This window comes from Chelonia mydas, chromosome 2 (assembly GCF_015237465.2).
Source record: "Chelonia mydas isolate rCheMyd1 chromosome 2, rCheMyd1.pri.v2, whole genome shotgun sequence".
Classification (NCBI taxonomy): Eukaryota; Metazoa; Chordata; order Testudines; family Cheloniidae; genus Chelonia; species Chelonia mydas.
The window spans coordinates 169,425,766-169,445,137 of NC_057850.1; the positions used below are offsets into that span (position 1 = coordinate 169,425,766).

At 42.1% G+C, this 19,372-nt stretch overlaps 1 protein-coding gene and 1 long non-coding RNA gene across 3 annotated transcripts in view; one reads left to right on the forward strand and one right to left on the reverse strand.

Annotated features, from left to right (window-relative positions):
- The window catches only part of BLVRA (biliverdin reductase A), a 46,536-nt gene that overhangs the window by 13,009 nt on the left and 14,155 nt on the right, over positions 1-19,372 (reverse strand). The gene's annotated exons all lie outside the window — the stretch shown is intronic.
- Positions 10,309-19,079, forward strand: LOC122464636. Its single transcript, XR_006288841.1, has 2 exons — positions 10,309-11,550; positions 16,521-19,079. It is a non-coding gene; the product is annotated as an uncharacterized LOC122464636 (long non-coding RNA).

Below are 19,372 nucleotides of genomic sequence, written 5' to 3' on the forward strand. Positions count from 1 at the left end.
CTTGTAACTGACAGCCAGTATGTCAGATCCACAGTACAAAGCTGTTCTTTCCCCAAAATGGATAGGCAAATCTTAGAGAGGACAGGGATCATCTCGTTATATAGCACCTTTTGCCCAGACTGATCCCAAAACATTTTGCAAAACTAACAACATTTGACACAAATTACATTCAGGATTCACTCCCTGAGCCTCTGCAATGCAGCTCTCTCTGGACTGAAACGAAGAAACTAGGCGCACAACAATGTTTCACAAAACTTTAGGACAGGAAGTGAAGAATGCCCTTTTCCAGTTGAAACTGCTGGAGAATTTTAGAGATGCAAAAGATAATGACCTAATTTATAATTTGGCTGGAATACTGGGGTGACATCTCTACTCTTCTGAAAAGCACCACAATCTCTTTAATGACAAGTGGTCATGACCTCAGTTTTCCTTCTCACTGAAAAACACAGCACTTTCAATGGCAGTATCCCCTACTATCATAAAGGAGCACGAGCAGGAGACAGTGTGGTCCAGTGGTAGGGTGCTGAACCAGGAGTAGAGAGAGCTCAGTTCTATTCTCTGCTTTGCCTTTGACTCACTGTGATGATTTAGCCTTTGAGTGGCTGAGTATTTCCCCTGGGAATAATAATGCTTATTCACCCGACATTCTGCTTCTTCTATTTCATCGCTCTGTCTTCTCCCCTTCTCCTTGCCTTGGTGCAATAAGATCTGTTGATTAGTTCTGCTATAGGATTACTTTCTTTCAAATCTTTCCTAAAACCTCATCTTTTCCTCAGTGACTCTTGTCTGATGGGATCATAACACAACATGGCACAGCTGTAGGTTCTCATTGCAATCTGTTTCTGTGACTGCATTTTCTAACCGTATTGACAATGCTAGAGGTCAACTGCTACTAAGAAATTCTATCAACTGGCACTAAAGACTCTCACGTTGTGTATGTTGCATCTGGGTTTTACGCCTCTATTTATGTATTGCTGTGACTGCCGATGTGGCTCATTTCATGTTTATTATTGTCTGTACTGTATCATCTGGTGAAGTGCTCCGACATACTGTTTTGCTTTAATATAAAGCAAGAAATGATTGATGTTGGAAGAGTCTCCATTAGAATCACAGCAATGTGCAGTTACCAGAGGGTGTCATGTGATGCACTAGCTCGACTCACCAGGGAACAAAGATTCTGTTGAGCTCCAGACTTGATTTTATTTGGCCCATAGAGAGATGAGGTCAGAAAGACCATCACCAGCATAACTCATCTGAAATAATCAAGATTCCCTCTGAACACATTCTGGGCCTGATTCGCATTTACACTAATGTTCCGATAATGCCATTTTCCACTGCCAGAGCCGTGTACTGTGGGCGTAAATTACACTTATACTTGAAGGGCAGTGTATATGAGACTCAAGTCCTCTGACACAGCAAGTAGGGTATCACTTGGTATATTGCCCAGAAATCCTACAATACATTCTGTGCTAGCAAGCATAGAGGCCACAGAAATGCTCACAACTGGTGAACAGTGGGGAGCTATGCCTTACCGATATGGTACAACAGAATATTTTTTCTATTTGAGAAATCAGCTAAAGAAAAAAATATTTGCAAGTAAAGGCCAAATTTTGTCTTCTGATACACCCAGGAAGCTCCTGTAATGTATCAACGCAGCCACAGAGTACCCCCATACATACAGTGTGGGCAGCCAGGACTAACCACCCTTGCCTACAGACAGCCCCCCAACCTGAAGCGAATACTCACCAGCAACCACATACCACACAACAGAACCACTAACCCAGGAACCTATCCTTGCAACAAAGCCCGTTGCCAACTGTGCCCACATATCTATTCAGAGGACACCATCACAGGGCCTAATAACATCAGCCACACTATCAAAGGCTCGTTCACCTGCACATCCACCAATGTGATATATGCCATCATGTGCCAGCAATGCCCCTCTGCCATGTACATTGGGCAAACTGGACAGTCTCTACGTAAAAGAATAAATGGACACAAATCAGATGTCAAGAATTATAACATTCAAAAACCAGTCGGAGAACACTTCAATCTCTCTGGTCACTCGATTTCTGATCTCAAAGTGACTATCCTTCAACAAAAAAACTTCGAAAACAGACTCCAACGAGTCTGTTGAATTGGACTTAATTCAGACTGCTGAATTGGAATTAACTTGCAAATTGGATACAATTAACTTAGGCTTCAATAGAGACTGGGAATGGTTGAGTCATTATAAAAAGTAACCTATTTCCCCTTGTTTATTCCTCCTTCCCCCCCCCCCCCCCGCCACTGTTCCTCAGACGTTCTTGTTAAACCCTGGATTTGTGCTGGAAATGGCTCACCTTGATTATCATACACATTGTAAGGAGAGTGATCACTTTAGATAAGCTATTACCAGCAGGAGAGTAGGGTGGGGGGAGAGAGAAAACCTTTTGTAGTGATAATCACCCATTTTTTCATGGTTTGTGTGTATAAAAACATCTTCTGTATTTTCCACAGTATGCATCCGATGAAGTGAGCTGTAGCTCACGAAAGCTTATGCTCAAATAAATTGGTTAGTCTCTAAGGTGCCACAAGTACTCCTTTTCTTTTCACCCTTGCAATGATGGCAGAATTCTGGCAACAGACCAGCTGGTGAAGAGCACGGATATGATGTGTCCATGTAGTTTTGGGAGCTGTTTTTAAGGCAACTGGTGTTTGAGGCTGCTAATATTTTTTACTGCTTCCAGGTATCTCCTATCTCAGTTCTATCTGCAAGCATGAGTACTGCTCCCATGGTTGCTAAGATCTCCTGAAAGCTCTGTAGGCTTTTAACTCCCAAGCAGTGCCTTTCCCTCACTAGCTGCTGAACTATATTTCAGTCCAGAAGGGGTGGGAAGGAGGGATCTGAGCCTCTACTTCCATTGCCAGAGACAAAATACTATTTTTCAACAGATGCATAGGATATTGCACATGAAACCTATAGCTACCCTTTGAAAATCTTCCCAAATTTTGCCCCATGTAAAATTAATGACCTCCCCAAAGTAGACACATTTGGCACAGGCAAGAAAGAAGCTTCCAACCCTGTAACAAATTCTGTTACTAAGCAACCCGTTGTCATAGCAACTAGCCATTCAGAGCGGGTTCCTGGCTCTTTAGGGCTTTAGAGATTAAAAAGAACACCTCAGTCTTCACCCAGAAACTAACAGGCAGCCAATGTAGCCTACAGAGGCTTCACTTCTATGTAGATAACGGGAATCAATATGCCAGCATTACTACTGCTTGTATTTTATTCTTCTCAGGCCATTCACACACCAGATCCTGAAACTGTTCAACAACAAAGAAAGATAACGTGATTGGGGCCGCCATCCATCTCGGAGAGCAGAAATGTCCAAAGCCCCCTCCTGCAGCCTGCATCCTACACCCCCTCCTGCAGCTCAACCCCCTGCCCCAGCCCGGTGAAAGTGAGTGAAGGTGGGGGAGGGGGTTGGAGTGAGCAGGGGGCGGGGCAAGGGTGTTTGGGTTTGTGCGATTAGAAAGTTGGCAACCCTACTCAAGAACCAAAGACACTGTGCCAGAGTTAAACCCAGTTTAGCAGGTAAATAACTTAGGATATAATTTTCAGCTGCAGTTTGGCTGCTAAAGCTGAGCAGTTTTAACTCGTGTCCACCTCTGTTCACAGGTGCCTGACTGTCCCATAGCATATGCTTCAGGGTTTCTTCTTGTTTGTCACAGCTCCAACACCAGAGGATAAGGCCTGTATCTTGTGCAAAACTCTGTGACGTCCAGTACATTTTGAATAAAATCTTTTGTTGCCTCAAGCACAGCCTGAGATCCACAGAGGCATTTTTAACATTATGTACTATGCTCTGTCATTGGGATTCTTTTAAGGGCTGTGATAAAATCCCTTTCACAAAGAACTCCAGACTAATGGAATTCCTCTTCCTTAACAAAATATACATCGTGGACATGGGCCTGGGGAGTTTATGAAGCATTTCTAATGTTCCCAGTATCCGGGTATCTGGACCAAATTGATATGCTTAAGTGTTGTATGTACTGCCACTCCACTAAGGGTGGCAAGTCATCACGCTGCTTTAGCATTAGAAAAGGGGAACACCCTCATGACTGATTAATTGGAAAATCCATGTGATGCCCCTGCTCAGCCAGTTCTTCCCGATTACAGGTTTGTTCCCGATTTGCAAGTTTGAGTTGCCTCAGATAGGTGCTTTTGCATGGCAAGCAAGGATGAAAAGGTTACCTCTTAGCCAGAATAGCCCAGATCCCTTAGCACAGCCACCATGGTAGGCACCTGTCATAAATATAAAGGGAAGGGTAAGCACCTTTAAATCCCTCCTGGCCAGAGGAAAAACCCTTGCACCTGTAAAGGGTTAAGAAGCTAAGATAACCTCACTGGCATCTGACCAGAATGACCAATGAGGAGACAAGATACTTTCAAAGCTGGAGGGATGAAAAAACAAAGGGTCTTCTCTGTCTGTGTGATGCTTTTGCCGGGACCAGAGCAGGAATGCAAGTCAGAACTCCTGTAAAGAGTTAGTAAGCAATCTAGTTAGATATGTGTTCGATTCTGTTTTGTTTAAATAGCTGATAAAATAAGCTGTGCTGAATGGAATGTATATTCCTGTTTTTGTATCTTTTTGTAACTTAAGGTTTTGCCGAGAGGGATTCTCTATGTTTTAAATCTGATTACCCTGTAAGGTATTTACCATCCTGATTTTACAGAGATTATTCTTTTACGTTTTCTTTAATTAAAATTCTTCTTTTAAGAACCTGATTGCTTTTTCATTGTTCTTAAGATCCAAGGGTTTGGGTCTATATTCACCTATGCAAATTGGTGAGGATTTTTATCAAGCCTTCCCCAGGAAAGGGGGTGTAGTGCTTGGGGGGAAATTTTTTTGAGGGGGGGAGATGTTTCCAAGTGGGCACTTCCCCTGTTCTTTGTGTAACACTTTGGTGGTGACAGCTTTTAACCTAAGCTGGTAAGAATAAACTTAGGGGAATCTTTCATGCAGGTCCCCACATCTGTACCCTAGAGTTAAGAGTGGGGAAGGAACCTTGACAACACAGCCACCATGGTAGGCACCTTGTTTTTCTCCATCAGACAAAAAGAAGAACGGAGGGCACCCCCGGGGGAACTGGATGCATGAACATATGTTCATTTTCCACCAACGTAAGTATAAGGGTGTTAGACATCTGTGACATGATAAAAGCCAAACAGTAGTTTTCGTCTGGGAGCCCAAACCTTCTATAGGTAGTTGGATTTTTTTAAAATTACAGTTGTGGTCATTGAGCAAGGCCCTGCAGGAAGCCTCTAATAATACTATTAAATTCTTTAAATAAGACAGAGGGACACACACACACACACACACACACACACACACACACACAGGTGGCCCACTTAGAATAGAGGACCTGAGGCAGAATATTGATTCCTATTGTGTTAACTCTTCCCCACAAACTCCGGGAGAGAGGATGTCCCCTAGCAATATAATTAGCTATTTGAGAAAGTACAGGATCCACATTTATCTTCACTAATTTGTTAATATTTCTTAGTACTTTTATACCTAGGTACGTACTTGCATCAGTTTATTTGTAGAAATTCCTCTGAGAGAAAGCCTCACTACACGACAACCAGGAAATTGCCCAATAGTTCTAGTTTCCCCCCAATGTATTTTGTAACCAGATATTAATCCGAATTTTTGAATTAGTGACAAAGGGGCTGGAATTGGAGTTTTTGGCTTGAATCTACAAAAGGGCATCATTCACATATAACATCAATTTATACTCCATGGAACAGAGCTGTATGCCTTGGCTATCTGGATAAGTTACTGTTAGGGGAAAACCTTTATTTAAATACGAGATACTGGTTCTCTCTTATTATTTCAAACCTTCATTCTGGGCCAATGGGTATAGTTTTCCTTTAAATGCTGAAGTGACAAAAGAGAAAGTTCCTGCCATACCGGCTGCACTCTGTACCTAGCTGGGTGAATAAAAATCAGTGATGAAAATTTAAAAAAAAAAAATTTAAATTTAACTCAGTTTTTTAATTTAATTTAAATACAGTTTTTTTAAAAAAACTATTTAAAAGCAAATTTGAAATTGACAGCTTATGTTAAAAATCTATTAAATTGTTTAAATTAAATACAAAAAATAATATTAAGCATTACACAATTGCCTCCAAATTTTAAGAGGAGTCAAAGGCTAAGCATCTGGATCCATAATTTGTTCAAGTGCTAAACCAACTTTTGATAGCAATAGCCTCTTCTGCAGCTGCAAAGAGAATATATTCTCAAGTTCAGTTTATTTGGCTGGTCTATACTACAGTACCTCCTCACTTAATGTTGTAGTTATGTTCCTGAAAAATGCAACTTTAAGTGAAACGATGTTAAACAAATCCAAATTTTCCCATAAGATTTAATGTAAACGCAGGGGGTTAGGTTCCAAAGAAATTTTTTTGGGGCAGACAAAAGGCATTATATGCTGTATAGTACTGTACTGTGGTTGGGAAGTGCCCCTGGCTTACCCCACACAGGCACAGCCCGCTGCAGGCAAGGACACTAGGAAACACCTTCGCAGCAGCAGTGGCAGCTTACCCAGAGAAGAACAGGCACCGACTTTGCTGGGGGATGCTCCAGGCTCACCTCTTCCCACCCCCACTCCACCTCCTCTCCGGAGCACACAACATCCCCGCTGCTTCCCCGGCCCCAGAAAGTCCTAAGCATCGCCAAACAGCTGTTTGGCAGGCTTAGGACTTTCTGGGAGGGAGGGGGAGGAGCAGAGATGCAGAGCTTCCCCACTCTTCCCCCTCCCTCCCAGTGTTTCCCAGCTGCCAAACAGCTGTTTGGCGGCACTTAGGACTTTCTGGGAGGGAGGGGGAGGAGTGGAGATGCAACGCTTCCCTGCTCCTCCCCCTCCCTCTCCGAATGTCCTAAGTGCCTCCAAACAGCTGTTTGGCAGTGGGGGAAGCGCTGGGAGGGAGAGGAGGTGGAGAAGAGGAACTTGTGCAATGCTCCCTTGTAAAGTCGCTGCTCTTCCACAAAATCTTACATGCAGTGTACAGAACAGGCAGCCAAATGATGTTATAAGGGAGCATTGCACAACTTTAAATGAGCATGTTCCCTAATTGAGCAGCAACGTAACTTTGAAACAATGTTAAGCGGGAGGACGTTAAGTGCAGAGTTACTGTACAAAGTTAGCTTGACATAAGTCACCTTGAGGCAACCTAGTGGTGCATGTATCTACACTCAAATATATCTCCTGCCACTGTAAGCACCATGTTATGGCAATACAGTAATATCTTTTCCCGATTGCCCAGCTTGGAGAAGGGGTACAACAGGGACCTGCAGCAGTACTGCATAAAAGTGAAGGAACTGCGGCAGGCATATCAGACCAGGAGGCCAACTGTCAAGCCACTGCTGAGACACAGGCCTGCTGCTTTTACAACAAGCTGCATGCCATATTTGGCAGAAACTCCACCAGCACTCTGAGAGCACCATGGATACCTTTAAGGAGCTCAAGACACAGATATTCACCTTGAACAGTGAGGAGGATGGAGGGCATGCGATCGGGGGCAGGGGTGTCCAGCTATGCTATGAACCCGGATCCGATAGAGACTCCACTACAGTCTAGTCAAGCACTGTGAGCCTGATACAGGGGAAGGGAACTGTGAATGCATTTCCCATCACAATGTTTAAATGGAGTGCCCAATGCCAACATAGCAGGACACGAGTATCAACTTTTTATGAATTCCCCCATACTAAAAGAGGTACAAACAAACAAACAGAGGCAGACCTGTTATCTGTTTTTTATTCTCCTGTAGAGTTAGCCCTACACCCCCAACATTTTACATGGCATCAGGGGAGGCACTCCTACCCCTATCGCTCCACCGCGGGGGACAGTAAGGAAACCAAAGCTTCACATATGCTGACTTTTGACAGCCACGGCTGGTGTATGTGTAGCCGTAATGAACTGAAATGGACATGAATGCTCTTTCCCCTTGTTAAGTGCTGTACCATTAATTTCAGATTTTTTAAAATTATATTTGTTTTTTAATTGCAATTTGTTTGCACTGGTTTTGGTACCTAATAAAAATCTGTTTCTGGTAAATAATTCATCTTTATTGCTTCACAACAAATGCTGCAGAATGCCTAGCGGTACTGTAAGCGCTCACTACTTGTTATTGTACAGGGCGACAGAACTCAGAAGATCAGTGACAAAGAGCGTAATAATTGTGAATGAACAGCAAGCACTGCAAAATGAATAGGTGCATTAACCGACTGTTATATTCATAGATGTGCACCAAGCACCACACAATACTTAACAGCCCCCAAAACCGCAGGGCCAGGTAGAGCACAGTCCACCACATTACTGTGGCTCACTGTTAAAGTGCTTTTTCAAGGCCTCCCTCAGCCACATAGCTTCACTCTTGAATTCTTTTAATAGCCCTTGTGGCTGGGCCGTTCCAAATCAGCAGACAGCCGCTCCACCTCCGCCCTCCACCGCATCAGCAACTTCTCCTGCTTTGCCTCACAGATATTATGCAGGACACAACAGACAGATATTGCCACGGGGATATTTTTTTCCACTGAGCTCTAATCTTGTGAGTAAAGAATGCCAGCATCCCTTCAATCTACTTAAAGGCACATTCAATTGTCATTCTGCACCTGCTGTGCTGGTGGTTGACTCTTTTCTTGGTGCTATCAAAGGGGGTCAGTGTATGCCTACATGAGCCAGGGGAACAAGGGATAGGCTGGGTCCCCAAAGATAACTATTAGCATTTCAACATCACCAATAGTAAACCACTGGTAGGGAAAGGAAGTCCCAGCTTGCAGCTTTCTAAGCACTTCTGTGTTCTTAAAGACATAAGTGTCATGCACCTTCTCTGACCAGCTAACATTAATGTCGGTGATGCATCCTCCAATGATATACCAGCGCTTGCATAACCATAGAATAGTAGGCCTTTCTGTTGATGTACTCTGTGTCAAGATGGGCTGGTGCCAAAATAGGGACATGTGCGTCATCTATCACCCCACCGCAATTCAGAAAACCCATTGCTGCAAATCCAGCCACTATGTCCTGCACATTACCAAGCGTCCTGTGTAACAGGAGACAATTAATGTCCCTAAACATTTGCATGACAACAGCCCTCACTATGGATTTTCCAAATCCAGAATGATTTCCCACTGACCGGTAGCAAGCTGGTGTTGCACACTTCCACAGTGTGATTGCCACTCACTTCTCAACTGTCTGTGCAGCTCTGATTCTGGTGTTCCTGTGCTGGAGGGCTGGGGTGAGCTTGGCACACAAATCAAGGAATATGGCCTTATATATTTTAAGTTCCCAAGCTACTTTGCATTACAATGTGATCCCACCAGCCAGTGCTTGTTTCTCGGGCCCAGAAGCAGTGCTCCATCATATGCAGTTGCACCATGAATGCCATCAAAACCTTGAACTGGCTCTCACTATGTCCCACAGCAATCTGTCTTCCATGAAACTGTCATGTCCCCCACTGCTGCAGTTCTTCCTGCAGATCTGCAAATACTGGAGGATATGTTGTCCTGTGTTTGCATCGCTCGTGATACTAGTGCAGAGCTGCGTGGGCTCCATGCTTCTGCCAGAGATGGCAGACAGCGAGAAGTGCTGCACAGTTTTGTGGGCTTTTTACGAGAGGCATGAAAATTATGGGATATGGATGGCATTATGGGATGGAGAAAGAAGTCATCCCTGCATGATTTGTTTTTGCCCCACCATGCACTGCCATAATTTTCTAAAGAGAGTGCACCAGACAATGGCGAGCTGAATATTCGGATACCTACTCATGGTGCACGACACCATGCATTCACACAGGCACTGTTGGTGAGTATGCACAGTGCCAATGCAAGAAGCCAAGTATACATACGCATGAGTGATATACTAATCATGGTGGTTTTATGCCAATGTAACATGCATTGACAAAGTTTGTAACATAGATAAGGCCTTCAACAAGTTCAGTTTACAGTCTAGTTCCTTCACAGCTAAGACACTGATTGGGAATTAAAAAAAGCTAGAAATCTTGTTTGCCTCTTCCAATGAATAAAAACTAGGTGAAAGGGCAAGATCTACTAGTTCTAAAATCTTGAAAGACATGGTGACCAAAACACAATCAGTTCAATTCATTAACTACACTTAACGTTGCCTTTGTTTAATAAATCATTTCATTTTAAGTAAATAACATGTTTTGATAAACTTTTTTCTTAGCTATCCAGCACTTTTAAGGTAGTTTTATTTAACAAAAAAAAACCTAAAAACCCCTTAACATTATTTTTTTGGGTATATTTTTTAATGGAATTTGAATTTCTATACAAATAGAGCTTGATGCAAATCACAAGTAAAAAATTAATCATCTAGTAAATAAAAAATGCATCATTCACCATTTTCTAACATGAGAAACATTAAGAATCTGAATAAATATAAGTTAAGCTATCTTAAGTAAGTTTTAAACGAATGTGTATAAATATAATGTGTCCTCCTGGTTGGCAAAAAGAAGCACCAAATTCAGTGTAAAGGCTATATTTAGTTACAAATCAACATGTTTTAATGGATACCAGTCAATCAGTGAGAATCAGCTTCTCTTTATGAAAATAATTTTGAAAGTTCAGATGCAAAACACTATTAAAATTGATAATTTAAATGGAAGTTTCCTGCCTCCTGATTTAAATCATGATTGACAGTGATTTAAATTAATCCAGTCCACTGTATTCGTCAAGCAGTAAAGAAGCAAATAGTCTGATCTGATGTGAGTTGTATTTGGTTAACTAGTCACTGCAAATTCTCATATGAAATTACCTATTAATAAATCTCATGATATTTGGGCATTTACCTGCCATGGGACCAGGTGTGTCCAACATAGGGTTGAACACAAATATCAGTGCTCTGAGCTATTTGTTTAAACTGAGAACCTGAATCTACCCATGTGTGGATAGTCATTACTAGCACCATAGCAAAAATAGTGGAAACATGACCTGAATGCCCTTTCTCAGGGTGAGTATTCCTCCCTCAGTGGGAAGAAATCATAAATACTTATTCTTGGGATATTTCCAATGCAATGAATAGAGGAAATTCTATAGACCAAAAAAAAAAAAAAAAAATCAGTTCTAGCAGGTAGTAATGCCTTGAAATGGTGAGACATTTTTCACAACTCAGAAGTAGGCTACTATGTAAGATCATAACTTTACTTGCCCTTCTTTCTACCGTTTGAATGCAGGAATACAATGCCCCAAGTATCTGGTGATGTAAACACCAACTGCAATGTAATCCATAAATATAAGTGCCTACTAACCAATGTTGCCAACTCCCACCATTTTATCTCAAGTCTAGCAATATTTAGCACCTAGACCCAAATTGATTAAACAAGAATCTTAGCATTCCTTTTTGCAGGGTAACACAACTTTTGGAAATCATCTCATCACATAATCTGAAGAGTAAACATCTACCGCAGGTTCCAAAAACCAATAGAGAGATGCTGGAGTCATAGCCACTGAAGAAAGACCCAGCTGATTTAAAGTACAAGTCAAGGTAGGGCAGTCATGCCTTTGGTCTCCTACTTGCGGATTTAAAGTGTGATTAAAATCAGTGATTTGAATTGCTTTGACTAAATCAACCCACCTTGGTACCTACCCTAGTTTTTTTGTTTTTATTATAACAAGAGCTTTGCCTGATGTTAAAGGATTACTGTGATATTGTTGCTTCTACCATACTGGAAAAAATAGAATAAATCACACGGCGATACTTCTAACAGCATCAAAAATTTATTTCCCCACCCTTCTCCTCTAAGTGACCTGGTGAAAGACAAAGGCTATTAAGAAGGTTATAACCAGACTAAAGAACAACAGAACCTGTAAGGAAGGAGCACTTTCCATTGCTCAGCAGTAACCTCTCTAGCCTATTAACAGTCACCGCTGATAGGACTTCTTTTGTAGGCTGTTGTGAGCTAGAAGAATGGTGGCTACAAATTGGACTATGAGGTTTTGCAGGATTGCAGTGAGTTAAAAATGACTCCCGTAATTGGGAGAAGGAACCACATGGGATGGTGGGAAGTGAAAGAAGGAAAACAAATCTTTTTATTCACTGGTAGCAGTATCTTCAGTTAGTTCTTCATCGACAACAATCCAATTCTCTCATTGAGATAAATTGCTGGGGACTGTATTATTCCATGCAGAGCTACTGTTATCCATCAATTCTTCTGCTGCTCTTTCTAGGCACTTCCGGTGCTCATGATGTCCACTGACATTCCCACTGGGAAATACTTGGCTTGTTCAGCAGCAAATAGGTACGTAGTACTGGAATATACATGGAAAATTCAGGAGTATAATAGGCATATTCTAGCTCAGTGGTTCTCAATCAGTAGTGTGTGTACCCCTGGGGGACACAGAAGTCTTCCAGGGGGTATATCAACCCATCTAGATATTTACCTAGTTTTACAACAGGCTATGTAAAAAGCACTAGCGAAGTCAGTACCAACTACAATTTCATACAGACAATGACTTGTTTATACTGCTATAGATACTATACACTGAAATGTAAGTATAACATTTATATTCCAATTGATTCATTTTATAATTATATGGTAAAAATGAGAACGAAAGCAATTTTTCAGTAACAGTATGCTGTGACACTTTTGTATTTTGTCTGATTTTGTAGGCAAGTAGTTTTTAAGTGAGGTGAAAATTGGGGGTACACAAGACAAATTCGCCTCCTGAAAGAGGAATAGTACTTTGGAAAGGTTGAGAGCCACTGTTCTAGCTGGAGCTACAAGGAATATTCAGCAGCAGAATTTAGTAAGAATTTAGTAGCACAACATATGCATTCTACTTGGATGTAATAGTAATACTAAGCAGTCTTGTTGCATTTTACACATTTAAAGTGCTGTGCAAATACTAATTCTTACAAAACACCTTAAAAGTGAGTGAATTTTCTTCTCCATTTTAAGTGACTTCCCCAAGATCACAGATAAAGCCATTGCAAAGATAGGATTAAAATGCAGATGTTCTTAATTCTTTGCCCCAAGTTCATTTCTCCAGCCATAAAGCCTCCTCACTGAATCATTAGAAAGTTCAGGAGTGCAGCAGGCGCATTTTGCCTGGACATACTTAGAACCTTCAGCAACAGTCTGGCATTTAAATGTCTTACCCTTCCTTCCTGCAGGTTTCAAATGTTGCTTTTAGTTACTTGTCCCTAATGTGTAGGGATGAGTAATTCAGCACCATAAATCAAGATTTTGCAATTAATGTAAACTGGATCAATGTAACATGGATATGAGCCCCTCCCCCCCCCCCAGGTTGTTCCATCCTCATCTTACTTAATGTGCTATTTTCAATGATTACATCACTTTCACACTTCTTCAGCATCACAGATTAGCATACCTCCCACATAAGGTTACCTATCACGTGATCATTTAGCTTAAAAATCTGACTAGTGGTGCTCGCTAGCTTTTTGCGCACTTGACAGTAGGTCTCTCAGATTCCCAGATATTTCCCACAGAATACTCACTATTTTTCCACTCTGTCCCAAATTTCCCTTTGCATGGCTTTCATATGTGGGCTTGCTTGATATTAAATCTGTAACCCTCTTAAGCTTCAGTGCTGATGTACATATTTTTGTTTCCATTTTACCGTTTAAAGACAGATGATCTGATTCTCATTCACATTATGGCCATCTTACACTGCTCTGGCAGCATAAAGAGGCCTTAAACTGAGTATGAAGGTCATTTACACCTATCTTAAGGCACCTTTACTAAGTGGACTTTGTGCCATTGAGAATCCGGCCCAGAACTTTTGAGTGTCAGAATTTATCCTTTTCCAGCTGGTGCCTGTAAGAGAATGACTGACTTCAATTTATTCCTGAATCCTCCATTTTTCTTAGGAACTTGGCAGTCAGACTGCTCTCATTTGGCAAAGTTTCCAATACATTATTTACAGTTTCCCCTCAGAGAGGGATCAAATGCAGTTCTCTCTGTAGTAAATCGTAGGAATCCAGTGAAACAATGGAATATTATGCAATAGTTATAGTAAAAATGCTGCTTTTTAATCTAATTGGAGCAGATAAAGCAGAAGCAGAAGTGACTAGTAGTCATTTTTTATTACTACCTAGGACTGTCACAGCATTTTGTAGTTTTTTGTTAGTTTTTTAAAAAGAGCAGACATGCTTACTGGCCTCAATTCAGCAAGGTATTTAAGCATGAATATCCCAGTGAAGTCAACTGAGTAGCCCCATAGGGAACTATTCACGTGCTTAAAGTTAGGCACATGCTCAATACTTTGTTGAATAAGAGGTATAGAGCTCACAGCAATGTTAACTAAACCAAAGATTAAACTTATATAAAAAGCAGACGCAAAAATGAAAGACGACACAAAAAATTTTGTTTGAACAGTAATATGCAATGTAAAGAATCCGTTTCTTGATCCACCTTTGCTGTGCCCTAGCGATATGGCTAAAGCACTTCTGGAAGCAAGAGATAATCAGGAAATTAATTTACACCTGCCCCACCCCCACAACATACATTTAAAATGTTAACTGAACACAAAATAAAAGTCATGCAGAACTTCTCTCCGGACCATGGAAAGGATTTTCAGCTTTCATTTGTTTAAACACCCTTGTATGTTTTCCCTAAGGGGGTTTGTGTGTGTGTGTGTGCGTGTGCGCGTGTACGGCTGTTTCTTATTTTTTGTTTTGTGGTCCTTGCGTGTTATCATTCTGAATTCTCAGAAATAAAGGAGTATTACATTAAAACCTTCCAGCAAGAGTATTTATGCTTTTATCTGCTCTGTTCATAGGCCATGAAACTTCAATTCTATGACAGCTTAATGGAAAGCACACGGGTTATGGTAGGAGTGCTTTGACACTTTGGAGCCCACACTACTGCTCTTGCATGGGTTTGTCAGCAGACAGTAATCTGTAACCGTGGCCTTTGAAACCGAGCAAATTATTCCTTCCTGGCTATTAATGACCATTTACACAACATGCATGTGACTAGTTTAAAGTTTATAGATACACCTCTTTGCCCAAGCCTTCCAAATGGATTAAACCATAGGCTTCTGACTGACTGGCAAACCTGCAGGCAGCAGAGTCTGTATTATTAAAATTTTGAGTGTCTTATCTTTAGCCGTGTAATACCATGGTAATAGGTGCCAAATAAATGCTTGTAATAATAAGTATGACTAATTAGAAACATCAGCTGTCTCCAATGTTTATATTTGAGGCAGATCATAAGGGTGGAAAACAATCTTAAAAACACATACCTCCGGAACCCCACTTTCCTCACCACCATTTATACCCTCAATTCTCTCCTGAGGCAGTCTAGACTGTCAATACAGACTGAGGTCCATTCCACCATCATTGTGACATATGGGGAAAATGTTCAAAAACTAATATGAAGCAATGAGAGATGCTGCCCTAATCTGAGAAGCTGACTAAATGACTGTTCCACCCTTTATCAGAATGCGTAGCAGAAGCCTTGGACTAGATGGCTGGATTCTAAAGTTTATAGCCAAATTCTGCTCTTGGATATACATCCACTTCTTATATGGAAGTTAATGAGGGCCCCTACAGCCATCTCAGGGAAGAACTAGGCCTTGACTAGGGTGAAAGGACGAGAAGGAGATTAACAAATAGATCTATTTGTATAGTAATAAAAAAACCTCTCTTTTTAACTAGTTTTATAATGTAATTTTAAGCTTCCACGAAGTACTCTGCATTATAAAATGCCTTATACAAATTCTGGCTGGAAGACAAACAATCCTGCTTACAACAGCTTCACATCAGCATCCTTTAACTAAGAGGCTGCTTATAATTGATTTATATACACTGCTTGCATTCACATAACATGGAAGCTGAGCCAGTTTGGGTCAACAACAACAAACATATATGAGACATTTCTCCTAAATCTGCAAGACCTACATCCATTTTTGCAAACACATTTTGCATTTGTGTGTGTGGAGATGTTTTTGAAGTTGATCCACCACTTTCTAGTTGGGTTCAACATAGATAAGCACTCCAAGCATTGGAGAGATGGCAAGACATCACCAGCTATGGTGCCAGCAATACACCAGTTGCATCTCTCTTCAGAATCAACCAGTGCTATCGCAAAGAGACCAGTACCTGCCTGAAGACCAGAATGATCAAACTAAACCCAAGCTGGACTAAAGCAATGCCAGTCCAAAGGGGAAATGCTTTGAAGAATTAGCTGAGATGCTAATTTCACAAAGACATGCTCCACCATTTGTCAAAGTGGTGTGAGGTCTCTGGGTGCGGCTGGACCAAGGAGTAACAGGCAGGTAGATAGAGTGACAAGAAATGCTATCTTTCACCTCTCAAAAAAAAAGTTTCATGCATTTGTCACTTCTAGTGTATTCAGATGAAATTTATTTTCTAGCACTGAAGATGGTAGCAATGGAGATCCTCCAGATCCTACAGAATGCAGTAGCGCACCTCTCTAATAGGACTGGCCACTGTGGTCACATCACCCTGGTGTTTGGATTCCTCCACAGGCTCTCTGTTCACATCCTGATTTTCACAGCTAAACAACAGGGCAGGATCTGGCTACATCAATGACCGCATCTTCATCCATGACACATTGAGACAGCTGAGTTCCTCTGGGACAACTCAGATAATAAACAAGAGAACAAGGTGTGTGAGATCCAGAAATAAGACACTCTTCCTTGAGGGGGCTCAGCAGTGGAATAAGCTACCAGAAACCATCAGTTCCCAAACAGGTGCCCACAGAGTGCTGGCAGGTTACATGGAGCAGGCTCCTCCACTGAATCCAGTGGCTCTAACACCCTTGCAAGTACCACAAGGGGTTCCAGCTGCTATTCCAGCCCATATGCTGAAACAGCAGACACAGAGGGGTTGTGCTGAAGCTCCGCAGCCTTCTCATGGCTTGTCAGAGGACAAGTCCACCCCACATATTGCCCAACACAAAATGTGTGTGGGGGGAGGGCAAGTTTGCATAAATTTCACCCATACATGTCAGTGTCCCTTCAATATACACACAGGACTCCTATTAACATTGTGGCAGAAACAGACATGAACTGGAGGCTGAAGGAATGGAAAAGGAGACTCACGAGAGGGTCTACTTGTAGAATCTCTTTCTCCTGGCCAAACTCACAGGTACCATGGGGAGTCTGATGTCATGGGCATTACAGTAACAATTCAGAAATTTCAGAGGCTCCAACCATTCCTGTGACTATAAGGAAACTGCTAAGTTTGTACAACTCGTGCCTGAACCACAAAACTCAAGAAGCATAAATTCTAAATACGTTACTGTAAAATCCAGCTTGGATTGATACCCTCTGCTAGATCCGTGTACTGGGCACACGTCTCCTCTCTTCTCTACTGAGCAATAAGGCTACTGGAGTTTAAGTTTCTGTGATCTACATGTATAAGACATCCATGTTCATGTAACTGACCATGTAATAATTTAGACTCCAATTAAGTACCTCCTGTTTCCCACTTGTTGCTGATTTATTGTTAATGCAACTTTCAAACAAATAGCCTTCCTACTATCCTCAAGAAAGTGAAGCACTGATATATCTGCACATGTGTTTTTTGGACAATGTTATACAAAGGAAAACTGTCACCGTAGCATCTAGTCAAAATCATGAGAGGAGTAGTGGATAGGACAGAACAAACGGTGGGTCCCATTCCACCAGTGGGTGGCAGGAAAGTTCTAGCTAGGTTACAGGCCCAGTGTGGAAAGGAGGCCCCAGCAGGGGGTGGGGGCAGGATTAAAGAGCAAGCCCACCCTGCACTCACCTCACAGTGGCAGCTCCTATCCTGTGGGGCTGGGCCCAGCTATCTGCTCTGGACGCCATGCGCCAAGTCGCAATGCCACTCACTCAGACTTGGCCCGGCCACCCTGCTGACATGGAGGGGTGGCCAGGCCAAACCTGAGTGAGTAGCATTGTGACCCCATTCGCCAAGCCATAATGCCCAGAACGGGGGGCCAGGCCAACCCCAACCAACAGGAGCTGCCATTATGGGTTGAGTGTGGGGCAGGCTTCCTCTCTCACCCCCTGCCCCCAGCCTTCCTTCTGCACTGGACTAGGATTAGGGGGGTAGTGCTGAGTCAGAGGGTACTACTGCAGATTGTCAATGCACCCCTGGCAGGGCAAAGAGGCGGTGGCAGTGGCAAAAGACACTGGCCTATGAACACGTCCCCCCACCCAGTTTGGACCCTGGGTGGGCCATGCACAAAAAGAAAAGAAAATGCAGTTGGTGGGTCACCTTAGGAAAAGGTTTGGGAACCAACGAGATAGGTAGAGCCCTGCAAGTCTGCAGATATCTACTGACCACGTTTGCGGATCAGATGCAGATACACATTTTGTATCCACGCAGGGCTCCAGCGATAGGACACTGGCCTGGGAGCTGTCCAGAGTTCTGCAACTGACCTGCTGAAAAATGGAAGGCAAGCTCTTTCCACCCCCATGTGTGTCTGTTTCCCCTCCCATCTCTCATCTGTGTTGCCTATTTAGATTACAAGCTCCTCGAGGCAGGGGCTCTCCCTTCTCTATTTTGCCTAATACAGGGGGGCCAGGCCTCAAGCTCAGTTGGGCTCACCGGCCACTACCGTAATACAAATAAAAATAATAATGGTCATTTAAAAATATTATTATGTGTTAAAAACAGGTTCAGATAGTACAACTGCACCTGAGTGCCTCTGCCAATTTTGGGGGTTTTACCCCAGATTTCCCTTTTAGGGAGGTAGTGTGGCCTACAGGATAGATCACTGGACTGGGATTCCAGACACCAGGGTTCTATTCCTGGCTCTGCCACTGGTGTTGGGTGACTTTGGACAAGTTACTTTGCCTCTCTGTGCCTCAGTTTCCCCAACTTATATGGAGCTTCTTTGTATAGCACTGTGAAATTTACTGAAAAGCCCTATACAAGAGCCAGATATTATTTTTTAAATGTTTCTCTTCCCTTTTGTTGTAGAAAATCCCACACAATCATCAGGGAAAACTGACTACAGCAAAGTTTTCATATTCAGATAAACTATTCAATTGGTACATTAAAATGCACAAAATAAAGAAACCGAAGAAACAAGAGAAAACATTTTTATGTACTCTTTCAGTTAAACTAGTCGTGAGCCCTGATCACATAAATACACAGAGCGTTAACTTTAAGCACAAGTAATCACATTGATATCAGTGAGATTACTCATACATGTATGTGTTCTACTAAGAAATAAAGGCCTTAGCTGACTAATCTGATAGATAATATCTGTTGCTTTCTGGTGCACTTAAGGTCATAGGATCCCAGCTTTATGACAGACTGATCGACTTTGAGAATCCCCCAAAAGAAAGAACAAAACACTTTACTGCCAAGAGCTGCAGAATCC